The sequence below is a fragment of the Schistocerca piceifrons genome, chromosome 2 (genome assembly GCF_021461385.2).
Source record: "Schistocerca piceifrons isolate TAMUIC-IGC-003096 chromosome 2, iqSchPice1.1, whole genome shotgun sequence".
In the NCBI taxonomy this organism is placed as follows: domain Eukaryota; kingdom Metazoa; phylum Arthropoda; class Insecta; order Orthoptera; family Acrididae; genus Schistocerca; species Schistocerca piceifrons.
The window spans coordinates 687623200-687638776 of NC_060139.1; positions in this window are offsets into that span (position 1 = coordinate 687623200).

Consider the following 15577-nt stretch of genomic DNA (forward strand, 5'->3'; position numbering starts at 1 on the left):
TGCAGCAACGCCCTCAGAAGGAAACCTTTTCAACTCCCCTTATAGACTAGGAACAGCAAAGGGCCTAGAACATTGCCTTCGGGAATGCCCGCTATCACTTCTGCTTTACTCGATGACTTTCCGCTACTTACTAAGAACAGTGGCCTTTCTGAGAGGAAATCACGAAACCAGTAGCACAACTGGGACGATAATCTATAGGGACCCATTTCGGTTAGAGCCCGCTTATGAGGAACGGTGTCAAAAGTTTTCTGGAAGTCTAGAAATATGGAATCAATTTGAGATGCCCTGTCGATAGCACTTATTACCTAGTGTGAATACAGAGCTAGTTGTGTTTCACACGAACGATATTTTCTTAACTTATGCTATGTATCAACAAATCTAATAATTTTTTCATAATGTGGGGCCACAGTCATAATATATTTCTTTAAAGTCATTACCGCCATTAGACTCTTTTTATTTGCAGTGTTACATTTACACGATCATTATTTTGGCTTCAAAATGCCATTATCAAGTGTTTTAATGTTATACAGTGCCTAAGACGGCATACTGTCGTATTTAAAATACACTTGTGTCTAATAGTATATTTTAAATACGACAGTATGCCATCTTAGGCACTGTATAACATTAAAACACTTGATAATGGCACTTTGAAGCCGATATCATGATTGCGTAAATGTAACACTGCAAATAAAAAACAGTCTAATGGCGGTACTTTAGGTCGAGGTGAAGGGGGGCAGGATTTGTAATCCCTTGTAGGGCGTGGCAGTATTAACTACTGAACCCCGTTTCCCTATCGTCTCTAGATATACGTTTCCTGTGTTTTGCTACTTATGAAGAACCGAAGTACCTTCCAGCGCTTGGAAACTGCAGTTTCAGTCAAGCATTGCACGTTGCTCCAGACTTATGTCGAGACCTCTCGCTGTGTAAATGAAAGTGATTTGTAAGAGTGTAAACTGTGACGTTGTGAGGTCGACCATTCGTAAAAGGGCTTAGAGGTCAACACTAACTGAGCTTTTGCCTAATCTCAGATTTCCTGCTCTTACATCGATGCAGCTGAATGTCGTCTTCAGGAAGATCGTACCTACGTTGTTATAGGTGGATATTCAGGACGATTACACACAAACAAATTTTTCCGAGGGTGGTAAGTAAATCTTGGAGATCAAAATGCTCTTAAAATTTTATCTGAAACGCGTAGTGTCTTGCTTTAAGTCCCAATTTTGATTGTTTGGAAGTGCTGTACCAAAGGATTGCCATCTGACACGATTTTGCAGGGACCGCTTCTGTAAGTCTCCCGTTACCTACATGACTTTCACGGGACACCAAGCCCGTGCTTTTGGTCTACTTTTACAGTTTTACTTTTTCGTATCACATTCCATAATTTTTGACATCATACTTTTAAATTTATCATCTTATTCCAGTTACTCAAAGCCAATATGTAAAAATACACCAGGGCGCAACAGACCAATGGGTTTGAATGTCAATTGTTACGCCGCCTCGTTTTCATAGTAGTAGTGAATCCCACCCATGCATTACAACAGGGTTCGTAATTTCTATTGAAAGTGAACTTCTTGTTAAAATAAGTAATGAACAATGTCCAGCAATCATTTACTTTAATGTAAAGGAATGCACAACCGAAAATGAGTTATAATAGTCGTACTATGATAAAGATCAGCCAGAAAATTAGCGTTCAGCGATCGTACAACTAAGGCTGAACGCTGACGTTGGTTTCACTTTGCTAACCTTACCTTGAAGATGTTTGTAATCCAGTCGTGGAATGACCGGATTGCGTGGACTCAGATGCTGACGTGTTTTCGACACTTGCTTGCGACAGATCCGCAACACTCCCACGATACGTTCTTGACAACGTGTGGGGCTTGTCATTTAGGGTCCCTGTTTGCCGGACTGAATAGAAAAGAGCTGTGACTGTCTTGGACCTTCGCAGCTATGGGTTTTCATCAGTCATGCAGGAACGGGTGCCAAGTTTACTGCGAGGGAACAGCTGACGCGGTCGTGGACAGCTTCCAACAGCTATCAGCCAACACACTGGGAGTAAGTTCCCCACTTCTATCTACATATCAAGGGTTTTTTTGTCTGCTCTTTAGTAAGTTACAAACATCACACCTACAAGAGTTTGTAGGATGACGTTACACTTGCTTCATTAAACTGTAAGTAAGAATTCAAAGTGTTCACATACGTATAACGAAGAAGTTCATTAAAATGTCAGTGCTGGTCATCTTTAACTTCAACATTCGTGGCACAATATAATTTTGTGCCGCATTGGGACTCGGATCCTGGCATCTGACTGTGCGCTTGTACTCAAGAGGCTTTAGTCGGTCAGTAGTTCGTCTCCTACCTTTCTAAGTTTTAGCAGGAGAGTAGTTCCAGTGTGCCACAGCAGCTTACAGATGGAAAACAAATTCTCTTTCTTCTTCTCTTCAGGTATCAGGCGAAATTAGTTACTGCGGTGCCTGCCGTCGCTGGGGTCTTCGTCTTTCTCTTCTTCCTTGGCACTTATGTTTTCCAGCATTTAAAGGGAGTCTGTCACACTCCCTTCTTTCTAGGTGTTCGTTCCACTTCCTCCTATAATCTAGACTATTATCATTTAGAACAAAATCTAATATCTTGATTCCTTAGTCTTTTCAGGAATTTCATTTCTTGTGCCTAAATATAGCTTTCTTGTTTTTTGCTTAACATACAGGTCTCGATTCCATTGTCCTGTGTGGGACTGCAATAGTTTTGTTCGAATTTAATTCGAATGTCTTTCCTAGTATTGTTTTTAAGGTCCCCATTAACAGTTCCACTACCCGGTTGAATTACTAGGCTTAATTTCTATATTTTTGCTGTAGCTACTTGTCACCTTACATCCTAGGTAAACGAAGTAGCCTACTTACTCTAAAATCTTTTGATGTATCACTATTTTGAGTCTAATGTGTTTTTTCCTCCATGAAGGCCATTGTCTTAGTTTTTTTCTGTTGAGATCTCCATGTCAAATTTCTCACTTACTTCTCCAGTAACTAAATACCTTTCTGTAGGTCTTCTTATTTATCTGATAGTATCAATTCATCGTCAGTATATAGTAGATTACTTAAAAGAGTCCTCCTGTCTAATCTGTTTTCCATATACGCATTATTTCATGTATGTCAATGTTAAACAAAGTTAGAGAGATACCAGCAGCCTTGTCGTACTGCTTTGTTAGTTGGTACCTCATCAATCATTTTTCCGTTGAGATCTAGAGTGATACAAAGTTTTTATCGCATTTATTAATTGTTGCGGATATGCGCTATTCGTCATATCTTCCGAAGTTTCTGTCTGTTGACAGTGTCAAAAGCTTTTTAAAAATCGATAAAAGCAACGTGTGTTCCTTTATTATGTTCTCTGCGGTTTTTTTTAGTACCTGTAGTAAAATAAAAACTGCATCTATCGTAGAGCGTCTTTTCCTAAAACCCATTTGTTCCTCATTCAGTACTGCCTCCATTATGTTTTTAAGTCTCGTGTTTAAAATCTTAGCACATATGTTGTATGCAGAGTCCATTAAATTTATTCTTGTGTGGTTACTGCATAAGATTTTGCCCCTGTTTAAAAACTGATATCACTCCAGTACTCTTCCAGTCTTTGAGGATACCCTTGCTCTTCCAACACTCGTTTAAGAAGTGAAGCAGTCGTAGATGCACCATCGTTGCTCCATATTTTAGCATTTCAGCGATAATACCATATTTTCCTGCCGCTTTTCTGTTCTAAAGTGACGTTAAGACAGATGTTATTTCATTAGACTGTATTTCATCTAATTCCTTGTCATTTATTGTTTCAATTTCAGTTTCTTGTGCTGTACCATCATACCACGATCGTTTGTAATAATCTACCTGTTGTTCTTCTTCAGTACTGTCTATTTATGTATTCTCCTTTTCTGTTAGGTATTAAGTTTTTAAAACCTAATAGACTATTTACTGTCTGCCGTGAACACTATTTTTCATATTAGAAATAAATCGATCCAGATGTTCTTGGGGTGCTTTTCTTGCTACACATTTAGCAATATTTTTACTCTGCTTATAGGATTGCATCTTCTCAGTTGAGGCGTTGCTTAAGTATTTTATATATACATCCTGTTTTTCTTTAACAGCTTTTCTCATATCCTCATTCCAAATTTTTATGCCATTTCTATTACTTATTTTTTTTCTTTTTAGTGAGAACTTCTCCTGCTACTCTATGTATCACTCTATTTTTAATTTTTTCATTCTTCTTTTATATTATCTTTAGTTTGCAAGTTTGCTAGCTCTTTATTTAATCTGCTTTGGTCAAGATGTTTGATGCTGTCCTGTTCAAGCAAGTATACTTCGTAAACACTTTGTCTTAGTTCAGTAATTGATTATATTTTTGTAAGTGATAAGCTAGCGAGTCAAGCAAGTGATATGAAAGTTTGTAGAGGACAAAAACGAATTCTTCTATATCAAGTTTCGTAGCACGACAGTTGAGATTGTTACTTCATTACAAATATACTTGACAACAAACATTATAATGGTTTCTTTAGTCTACAGTGACTGTCTTTGTAGGTACTGTAAATATATTTAAATTATTTGGAAGTCAAGTCTCATAAAATGGTTTCTTTTTATTATTTAATTACGATTAATAACGAACTGAAGGAGATCGTCCACAGACTCAGCGAGAGAGTTTGAACAACTTGAATCACGCTTAACGTCACGCTACAGGGTTCCATTTTCTTAATAATTAAACCACGATGCTACCGCAGCATATATTACAAATACTGTGTTTACAGGAGCGGATAAGGAGGAACGTAATAGTAATAACGATGAAATGTTCCTATGTAGCGATGTATTCAAGCGAAATTTTTTAAATATAGCTATAATTCAACACCTCGACCTCTCCAGGACGTAGGTCGTTCATAAAAAATATACATTTTTAATTTGCTTTATCTTCATCGACAGGTGAAAATCAGTTCCGCGCTTTGTTTGCGTGACGCCGCTGTAGTTAGTAAGTGCTGCAAGTGTTACTGAGTGAGCGTTTTACGGTTTTGCGGCTTGAGAAGAATACTCTTCTACCCATTCTATTCGTATCTGATAATGGATGCACTGGAGAAGTATCAGTACGGAGATATATAATGAGGTACAACTATAAAATGTATATACTTGTTAAACTTGTTATAAAATGTATGTTTTTTATTACAACAAGAAGGAAACCACTATAGACAGAATATTCACTGTTTCATTTTCGTGACGGTGGCAGTAATTCACCAGATAACTGGAAAGCAATAATTGCATAGGAGGAATCAAATCCCCTCCCCCCATCCGACAGTAAATAGTTTTTGCTGACACTGTTTTTGTGCTTAGGTGAAGGACTGTTGATAAAACACTAACTGCACGTAGAGACTGAATATGAACTCCCCTTTCGAAATGTAGCGTAAACAACTAATTTAAACAAGATCATTGTTATCGTTCGTAATTATCAACTTATTTAAATATGTTGACAGTATAGCTGACATCCATCATTTTTTACAGTTTTTTCCCTCGTTTGTAGATAAGCAGTTGAATTACCTATAGTGGCGACTTCTGCACATTATCTATCTGACCAGTGCAGATATGATAAGAAATGGATTAACAGACGTTAAATTCTCATCTAATCTTCTCGCAAAACACAGAACTTTTCACTTACTCTTCGTTGCTCTTAGAACGGAAACAGAAGGCTACTATTAAGCTGTAGCGTAACGATAGCTTTACTGCAGATATATATTTAAATGAAAATGTGTGGGCTACTAACGTGACTGTATGAATAAAATTTTCTCGACTATCAATCCAAGCCATTTAGAATAAAACACTGAAGCTTTCGGTGGCTACCTCTGCCATCGTTCTCAGGAGTACAAACAACTGACTGCAGCGGCCGGCACGGTTTTCACTTATATCAGCACGACTGCAGCACCTGGCACCAATGAGAGAGGGCCAAAACGACGCGTGCGAGTAATGCGAGCTGGGAATCTCATAACAGCTTCGGCTATTCGAATTGACGAGGTTTGAAAAACGCAAAGATTTTATTCAGACAAGCCGCTACGAGGACTCCAAAGAAAAGTGATTGTATGTTCTGTCCTATAATGAAAAATGCTGTAGTCAGGAAATTCTTCCTATCTTTCAGAAATTCCAAAGATTCCACATTGTAGCTGTCGTGACGAAACGTGAAGTTCTTCGTCTTAAAAGGCATAACAAACTCACATGCGATGAATCACAACAGCGATCACTGATGGGGAGTACAATTTGGCACTATAAAGTGATCTCTGTAACGGAGCTACATTTCAAAGTCAGTGGAAGCTGCAATTTCAGAAAATAACCACATTTGCAACAAAGTTCTTGGGCGGTTACGTGCATTGTGGTGTTTCAGCAATATGAGTTACCGCAAACTCTGGCACAACGTCCTGCCTGCAGCACAGAAGCTTGCTGTTCGCATCGTGAGGAAGGACGTCATAACGGAGCGTCCGAAACTGCGATTTCATGATTGAGGACTCGTAGTGAAATAGGAGGCTTTTCAGCCGCGAGCTGATAAAATCAGACACGATCATTATTTTTTGACTACGGCCCGTCATAGAGGCTAGAGAAAACATGTGAGCACTAATAATCTTTCTTTTTTTTTATAAAAAAAAAGGAACTAAACGCCAAAAACCTGAAATATATACACAGAGTCAGGGAATTTTGCGTCTATGCACGCACCATCCCATTAGTTCCATTTACAACATTAGACCGTAGTCCCATAAAGAATGCAGGAATAAACAACCTGAGCAAGGTACACCGAAAAGAACAGACTGATAACCACGGTCCAAGCTAATGAAATAGGTAACCAGATACGTAATCAGCTCGAACACTTTTTATACAGCAGAACCTGGTACGTCGTCCTGGACGCTCCAGCGTATGTGGAATTGTCGTGGTTCGGTAACTGGAGGATGATACGGAACGACTTGGATAAACTTTCTATTCAGTGTCATGAATGGTGGCTTGCTCTAAATGTGGAAAAATGTAAGTTAATACAGATGAGTAGGATTTACAATTGTGGATTGTTCGAAAACCATACTTCTGGTCAGAATGAGATTTTCACTCTGCAGCGGAGTGTGCGCTGATATGAAACTTCCCAGCAGATTAAAACTGTGTGCCGGACCGAGACTCGAACTCGGGACCTTTGCCTTTCGCGAGCAAGTGGTCTACCGACTGAGCTACCCAAGCACGACTCACGCCCTGTCCTCACAGCTTTACTTCTGCCAGTACCTTGTCTCCTACCTTCCATATTTGTGGTGTCCTGCTTGATACAGTAGCTTTGATTAAATATCTAGACGTAACGTTGCAAAGCATCGTCAAATGGAACGTGAACTGGCGGTCGGTTGCACAGAAAGAGAATGGTATACTTCGTATTACTTGGAGAATTCTAAGAATATTTAGCTATATAGAACAATCCCTGGGGAGGGGGAGAAGGCATTGTTTCCGCGAAATAATACTGAGAAAATTTAGACAACCGGCTTCTGGAACAGACTGCAGAACGATACCGCTTCTAAGAAATATCTCGCGTAAGGACAGGGAAGACGTGAGGCGACTCATACGGAAGCATATATACAGCTATTTTCCTCTCGCTCCATTTTTTAGTGGAACAGGAAAGGGAACGCCTAGCAGTGGAATAGAGTACCCTCTCCCAAGAGCCGTATGGTTGCTTATGGAATATGTATGTAGATGTAGACGTAGTTGTAAATGTAGATAAATAGGAGCGGCTACATCGGTAGAGACAACGAAACTTTAAACAATACTACATTTGTGCGAAACTTATCAGTAAACCCACTGAATCCCTGTTACGCAAATAGGAAGCCGAGTTGGCCATACGCGGTGATCAAAGCACCCCTTCCCTTCGCCTCCCTCCCCCCCCCCCACCCACCCACCCACTCACTCCCATTTTTTGCGGTGCGGTCGGCCAAGACTTCCTCTGCTGAGCCAACTACGTCACCTCACAGTAGCACTTGCAACCTATGTCCTCAATTATTTGCTGCTTGTATTCCAGTTTCTGTCTTCCTGTACAGTTTTCGCCCTTAATAGCTCCCTCCAGTACCACGAATGTTATTCCTTTTTACTTCCTATCATGCTACGCCTTCTTCTTGTCAGTGTTTCCCACATGTTTCTCTTTTCACTGACTCTGCGGAGAACTTCCTCATTCCTTAAGTGAGATTCATTCAAATGAAACCTGGTCAGTGCGTCTACCTTTGCCTTACACGTAAGGTGGCACCACGTAACTGCGGGTATGGTGGCGACACCTATTGGTTGAGAGACTGACGCGTGAACACCATTTGATGTTGCATAGTGCCAATGTGGTTTCACACCGAAGAAAGGTTGTCACACGAGTTATTGTCCACTACCAAACATGCAAGCGAGTAAGCAGGAACAACGAAGAGTGATTCGATTTTTGGTGGTAGAGGGAGTTGGAGGCCGTGAAATGTATCGGTGGATGATGACTGTGTACTGCGAGTACAACTTGAGTCGTTCAAGTGTTGTGGAATGGCGCAAACGATTCCTTGAGGGGCGCGAGTCACTGGAAGACGATGCTCGCCCTGGACGGGCTCATCGTGTCGTCACACCGGAAATGGTTGCGGAAGTGAATGCTTTAGTCTTGAACAACCGCAGAATCGCCGTGGACGAGATCCATCGGTTACTGGGTATTAGCGTGAGCATGTTGTCCATTGGCGTTATCCTCCTGCATGATAATACCTGCCCACACACTGCCCGTGCGGTGAAGACGACATTGCATTAGATTCGGTGGGGAACGAACATCCACCGTACAGTCCCGACCTTTCACCGCGTGACTTTCATGTGTTTGAACCTCTAAAACAAGCTATTCGCGGACATCGATTCGCAACGAACGACTAAGTGTGTAACTGGATCCAGGCCTGGATCCGACAGCAGCCTACTAGCTTCTTCAAGGATAGCATCGACCGGCTAGTATCGCAATGAGATAAATGTGCCAACAGTTTGGCGAATATTTTTGAGTATGTGTACTGTGTATAACTACATATTTGAGTTAATAAAATCGTTACAGTTACTTAACACTAGTGACCGGGTTTCATTTCAACGCCCCCTATATTATCACTCAGCCTGATCTTCAGCGTTCTTCCGTAACACTGCATCTCAAACGCTTCGATTCTTTTCTGCACCAGTTTTCCTGCTGTCTATGATCCAGTGCCAGACAATGATGTGCTCCAAATTTACATTCTCAGAAATTTCTTCCTCAAATTAAGGCCTATGTTTGTTTAATACTAGTAGATTTCTCTTGGCCAAGAATGCCTTCTTCGCCTGTGCAAGTCTGCTTTTTATGTCTTCCTTGCTTCTTTCCTCATCAGTAATTTTACTTCCAAGATGGCAGAATTCCTTAACTTCGTCTACTTCGTGATCACTAATTTTGATAAGTTTCTCGCTCTTCTGATTTGTGCTACATCTCAACTCATACATATTCTATGCTCATTAGACTTGTATAATTGTTTACCTGCTACTTCCCCCCAATGATTTTAAAAATTCCAATGGAATGTCATCTATACCTTCTGCCTTATTTGATCTCAAGTCTTCCAGAACATTTTTAAATTCTAAATCTAGATCCATGTGTCATCCATATCGACTCCAATTTCTTCTACTACGACATTAGACAAGTTGTAACTCTCCTAGAGGCCTTCATTGTACTCGTACCATCTACTCCCTCTCTCATCTCATTTAACAGTGGAATTCCCATTACACTCTTAATGTTACCGTCCTTGCTTCCAATTTCACCGAAGGTTGTTTTGACGTTTCTATATTCTGAGTCTGTCCTCACGACATTCATTTCTTTTTAGATTTCTTTACATCTTTCCTGCAAGTATTTTGCCTTGTCTGCCCTGAAATTCCTATTTATTTCATTCCTATGTGATTTATAGTGCCGTGTTCCTGCCAAATCTTGCAGACGCTTCGCTTGTTTCTCAGGTGCTCTTGTGTCTCATTTCATGAATCACAGAGACTCCATTTTGCAGTATTTATGTTAATATAATTTCGTAAATTAATTTTATCGGAAAGTATGTCTTCTTTTGTATAACGTCAGCCAAGCAATAAACAATAAGTAATACCTAGTATGATCTTCTAATTGGCTTTGTATAAGAATTTTCTGTTCTCGTACTTGTTGCCATTTTTCGACAGCTACCTCTGCCGTTATCACTCATGTTATTATGATTACTACTAGTTATCAACACGATGATGTAGTCACAATTGCTTGGTTCAGCTCATCGGACCACCTATCCCATGCCCCTAAGACTTTTAGTTATCGTGAAATTGCGTCGTGTATATTTCCATACCTCTGAGAACGACATCTGTTATTGTGTATTGTTATCATTATTATTGATGTTAGCCGGGGGCCTAGAAACGACGGAGAGGGTTCGTCCCCGCCGCAGCCACACCGAACAACTCTTTTAGGGTTATTGTGCAGTTCGGCTCCCGATGCCCCCCCCCCCCCCCCCCCCCCGAGAACGTCTCACACCAGACGAGTGTAGCCCCTATGTTTGCATGGCAGAGTAATGGTAGTGCACGCGAACGCGGAGAACTTGTTTGCGCAGCAATCGCCGACATAGTGTAGCTGAGGTGGAATAAGGGGAACCAGCCCGCATTTGCCGAGGCAGATGGAAAACCGCCTAACAACCATGCACAGACTGGCCGCCCCACCGGACCTCGACACAAGTTCGCCGAGCGGATGCGTGCCGGGGACCAGGCGCTCCTTCCCAATCAAGAAAGCCGTGCGTTAGACCACAGGGCTAACAGGGCGGGCATTATTATTGTTACTGTCATTTTATTATTTTCTACGTAATATAGAAACTACTCTCAACGGTAAATGTTGGAGGTAATATAAACCTTTTCAATTCCAGGTTCAACATTTTTTATACTTTGGCAGAATTCCCCTAATTGCTTTTCTCCACTCTTCTCAGCAATTCCTTTAACTTTTGAAGAATATGTTTCTGTTTCTTTAAGGACTGAAGATCCTGATTTAAGATTTAAGTCATTGCCCCAGTCTTCATCTTCCATTCGGTATCCACTTTATTATTTTGTTTCGAATCTTCTTGCATCCATATGACATGCCCAAACTATGGCAGTTGTTTCTGTTGAATAAGATAAACATTTGAATTCCGGACATTTACTCTGTCTTGAGAACTTTACTTCTTACTTTCTGTTTTACTGGTATAATTGCAGAATGTCTCCAGAAATCCATCACTGCAAGTAATAATTTTGTATTTAACTCCCGCTTCATTGTCCAAACTGCTAAACGATTTAAGGGTCCTAAATATATTTTCAAGATTACTCTTATTAGTTCTTAAGAACTTGCCCCAGAGAATTCCATTTAATGAAGAAATACTCATATTTTCTTAATTCATTCTTGATCTTTTTTATTTGTCTAGTGCCTTATCATTTCTCATTTTCATTCCTAGATATTTATATTCATTAGCAGGCGCTATCGTTCCCATCCCTATTGGTAACACTAAATATTTATTTGTTCCAGTAATTACCAAGTATTTCGTGTTACCTATTTATACATTTAGACCCTATTCTTCTATATTCTAGGATAATTTTTCTGGTCATACACTCTACATCCTCATAGTCTTGGTCTGAAATTAGTTGGTCCTCTGCAAATCGTAAGTGAATACGCTTTACTGTCTGTTAGTGGCATCCGACTGTTTACAAATGCCGGCCGCAGTCGCCGAGCGGTTCTAGGCGCTTCAGTCTAGAACCGCGCGACCGCTACGGTCCCAGGTTCGAATCCTGCCTCGGGCATGAATGTGTGTGATGTCTTTAGGTTAGTTAGGTTTAAGTAGTTCTAAGTTCTAGGGGACTGATGAACACAGCAGTTAAGTCCCATATTGCTCAAAGCCATTTTAACAATTTTTTTGTTTACAAAATTTTTTCTTTCAGTTTAGTATCTTCTCTGAGTATATATTATGTAACCTGAGTGAAATGTAACATTCCTGATGAAAATCTTACTAACATGAAATCAGTAGCCGGCCGGAGTGGCCGAGCGGTTAAAGGCGCTACAGTCTGGAACCGCACGACCGCTACGGTCGCAGGTTCGAATCCTGCCTCGGGCATGGATGTGTGTGATGTCCTTAGGTTAGTTAGGTTTAAGTAGTTCTAAGTTCTAGGGGACTTGTGACCACAGCAGTTGAGTCCCATAGTGCTCAGAGCCATTTGAACCATTTTTTTTTAAATCAGTGTATTTACAAACACTGTTCAAAGGAAGATTCCTGGTTAGCGATAAGAAGTCTGAAGATTTAGCCTCAGCACGTTTCAAAAAAAGCGTAAATGCAGTTTGTAAAAAATCGTAACTGAGTCACAAGGTCTCCGGCAAGTTGACAGCAGAATGCAGTTTCATTACTGCCTGTGCCGCAAGCGCACGTGATTGTTTACCTAATTAGCAAACTTGTTTTGAATTCCAAGCGATAAGAGGAAGAGAGGGGTTTTAACGCCCCGTCGACGGCGCGGTCTTCAGATAAGGGGAAATAATTGCGTTTCTAGCGATAACGGACGCACGATAACGCTTCGATACAGGCTGGCGTTCTTCGAACGAAGTCCCGGTGGCGTTTTTCGAGGAGGTGTTCCACAAACAGGGGCTAACCTACTGTGTAGCAGTTTGCTCTGTGGGAATCCTTTATTTCGGGCGGGCAGACTCATAAAGCGCGCGCCCGCTTCATTTAAGAACTATTTCGGCCACGTGGGCGCGCCACGGCTCGTTTTATACTCGCCTGGCAGGCGTCCGCTCAGCGAGCGTGAGCGTGCGCGTGCGCGGCCGCTACTGCTTGGCACGGTGGACTGCAGCCGCACCTCAGGCGTACTGCTTCTTCGCGCGACCTACCGCCTGGGCCACTACAACTGCGGCAAAAATAGGGTTTGTTACGTTATATATAGAGCTTCATTCAGATCGTTTTCGGTGCACGCGAAAATAGTTGACAGAGAAGTTGGCAAGCGTCTCAGGAACGCAGCCGGCCTCGGCGGTCGCGCGGTGAGCCGTGAGAAGGCGACTCTGTGTGTGTGTGTGTGTGTGTGTGTGTGTGTGTGTGTGTGTCTGCAGAGCTCGCGGGTTCAATCCAAAAGGTAGATAGAACTGGTGACAATGGTGTTGTACCAGGCTACTAAAATGGCATGTCGAGCCACAGCGATGACTTGCACCTCATGAAAATTACGATTCTGGACTGTTTGATCAAACCTCTAAGGATACAGCGACTACCGTATAGGATCGGCAAGGGCATTAAAGTACAGGGAGTACAAATAAAATTCTTATGCAACTTGCTGGCAGATTAAAACTGTGTGCCGGACCGAGACTCGAACTCGGGACCTTTGCCTTTCGCGGGCAAGTGTTCTACCATCTGAGCTACCCAAGCACGACTCACGCCCCCTCCTCACAGCTTTACTTCCGGAAGTACCTCATCTCCTACTTTCCAAACTTCACAGAAGCTCTCCTGCAAACCTTGGAGATGGTAGAGCACTTTCCCGCGAAAGGCAAAGGTCCCGAGTTCGAGTCTCAGTCCGGCACACAGTTTTAATCTGCCAGCAAATTGCATACTAGCCCACACTCCGCTACAGAGTGAAAATCTCATTCTGGTAAAATTCTTATGATTTTCTGATGACAGTGTAATTCTCTCTGAGATGCTAAAGGACTTGGAAGATTAATTGAACAGAAGGAATAGTGTCACAAAAGGAAGTTATAAGACGAACACCAATTAAAGTGAAGCAAGGGTAATGCAGTGTAGTTGAATTACATCTGGCAATAAAATAATTAAAAAGCAACGATCACTTCAATCGTTTATTAGATGACCGGTTTCAGCACTCTGAAGGTGCCATCATCAGATCTGAAACGTGGATTAACTTTATAAAAACATATGGACATCATGGCATATGAGGCAGACCATCTGATAAAATCATTGTCACAACTAATAAAAAATAATAAAAAAACTGCTCTCATGGTCGTTCTTTCATCTGGTGACTTCAGTTTTATACTTAATGGAAAGAACGACCATGAGAGCAGTTTTTTATTATTTTTTATTGGTTGTGACAATGATTTTATCAGATGGTCTGCCTCATATGCCATGATGTCCATATGTTTTTATAAAGTTAATCCACGTTTCAGATCTGATGATGGCACCTTCAGAGTGCTGAAACCGGCCATCTAATAACAGATTGAAGCGATCGTGGCTTTTCAATTACTTTAAAAACAGAGTGATCGCGCCACGAGACATCATGTGTTCACTGCAAAACATCTGACAATGCTGAGGGACTTGAATAACGAAATGAGGCACCAGAAGTATCAGATGAGGTTTTCGGCACTGGTGTCCAAAATTAAAATAATTAACGAAAATTTTATAAAGGTGCGTTATTTTGCCACAAAACAGTATAAACAGATGGTAATGAAGTAGAAACAATCTAAGGAATATGGAACGTAAACAGCTGCAGAATGCATAACGGTGGACAAAAATGTTCTTCTTTTTTCCAACTTAACGGGTTTGCACACATTCTGAAAAATTGGTTAATCTGCTCTGTATGGAGTATGACCACCTCTGGCAGCAATACAGGCCTGGCAACGACGGGGCATGCTCTGAATGACGTCATCAATCTCATATTGAGGCAATAACCCCCATTCTTTCTGTAGAGCTGCTCGCAAGTCTTGGAGAGTGGTTGGTGGATGCTGACGTGATGCAACCCGTCTGCCCAGTGCATCTCAGACATGCTCTATGGGGTTCAACTCTGGAGAACGACTAGGTCAGCCATGCGTGCAATATCATTCGTTTCCAAGAAAATATCAACCCCCACACTTTAGATGTCGATCATTATCGTCCATCAGTACAAAGTCTGGGCCCACAGCACCTCGCAATAACTGCTTATGAGGTCCCAAGATTTCGTCACGATACATGACAGCAGTTAAACCTTGCCGATTCACCCGTACAGTTTCACGAAGAGGTGTTCGAGTGGTCAACACAATCCCCGCCCACACCAGTAGGGATCCTCCTCGATGTTTGCCTCTTTCCACAATGCTCGGGACCAGAAATCGTGTTCCACGTTCCGTCCAGATGCGAATCCATTAAGAATCAGTATCCAGACCAAATCGAGACTCATTTGTGAAGAACATTGACCCACTGTTCGACCATCAAGGTGGCGTGTTGACGAGTACACTCTAGATGTTCCCATGTGACGAGAAAAAAAAGTCACTCTCCGGAAGCCTTCTGTACACCGTCTGCCACGACACAACACGTCCAGTGGATGCTGCGAGGTCAGATGCCAGTTGCCGTGCAGTTCTAGGGCAGTACCGTCGTGTTCTTACAGCCAAATAACGGTCCTCTCTTTCTGATGTGATACGTGGTCGGCGTTGTCCCAGTATTCGGGATACATTTTCGGTCTGTCGCCGCACCCGACACACAACAGAACCATTTAAGATCTTCTGGGTTATTAGGCCGCGTCATATTTCCTCTAAAACAATCGACGTTTCGACTCCTCTGCTGGGATCTTCCTCAGGATATTCCGGTGTCCACTACTGCTAAAACACTGTCAGAGACCAGTGT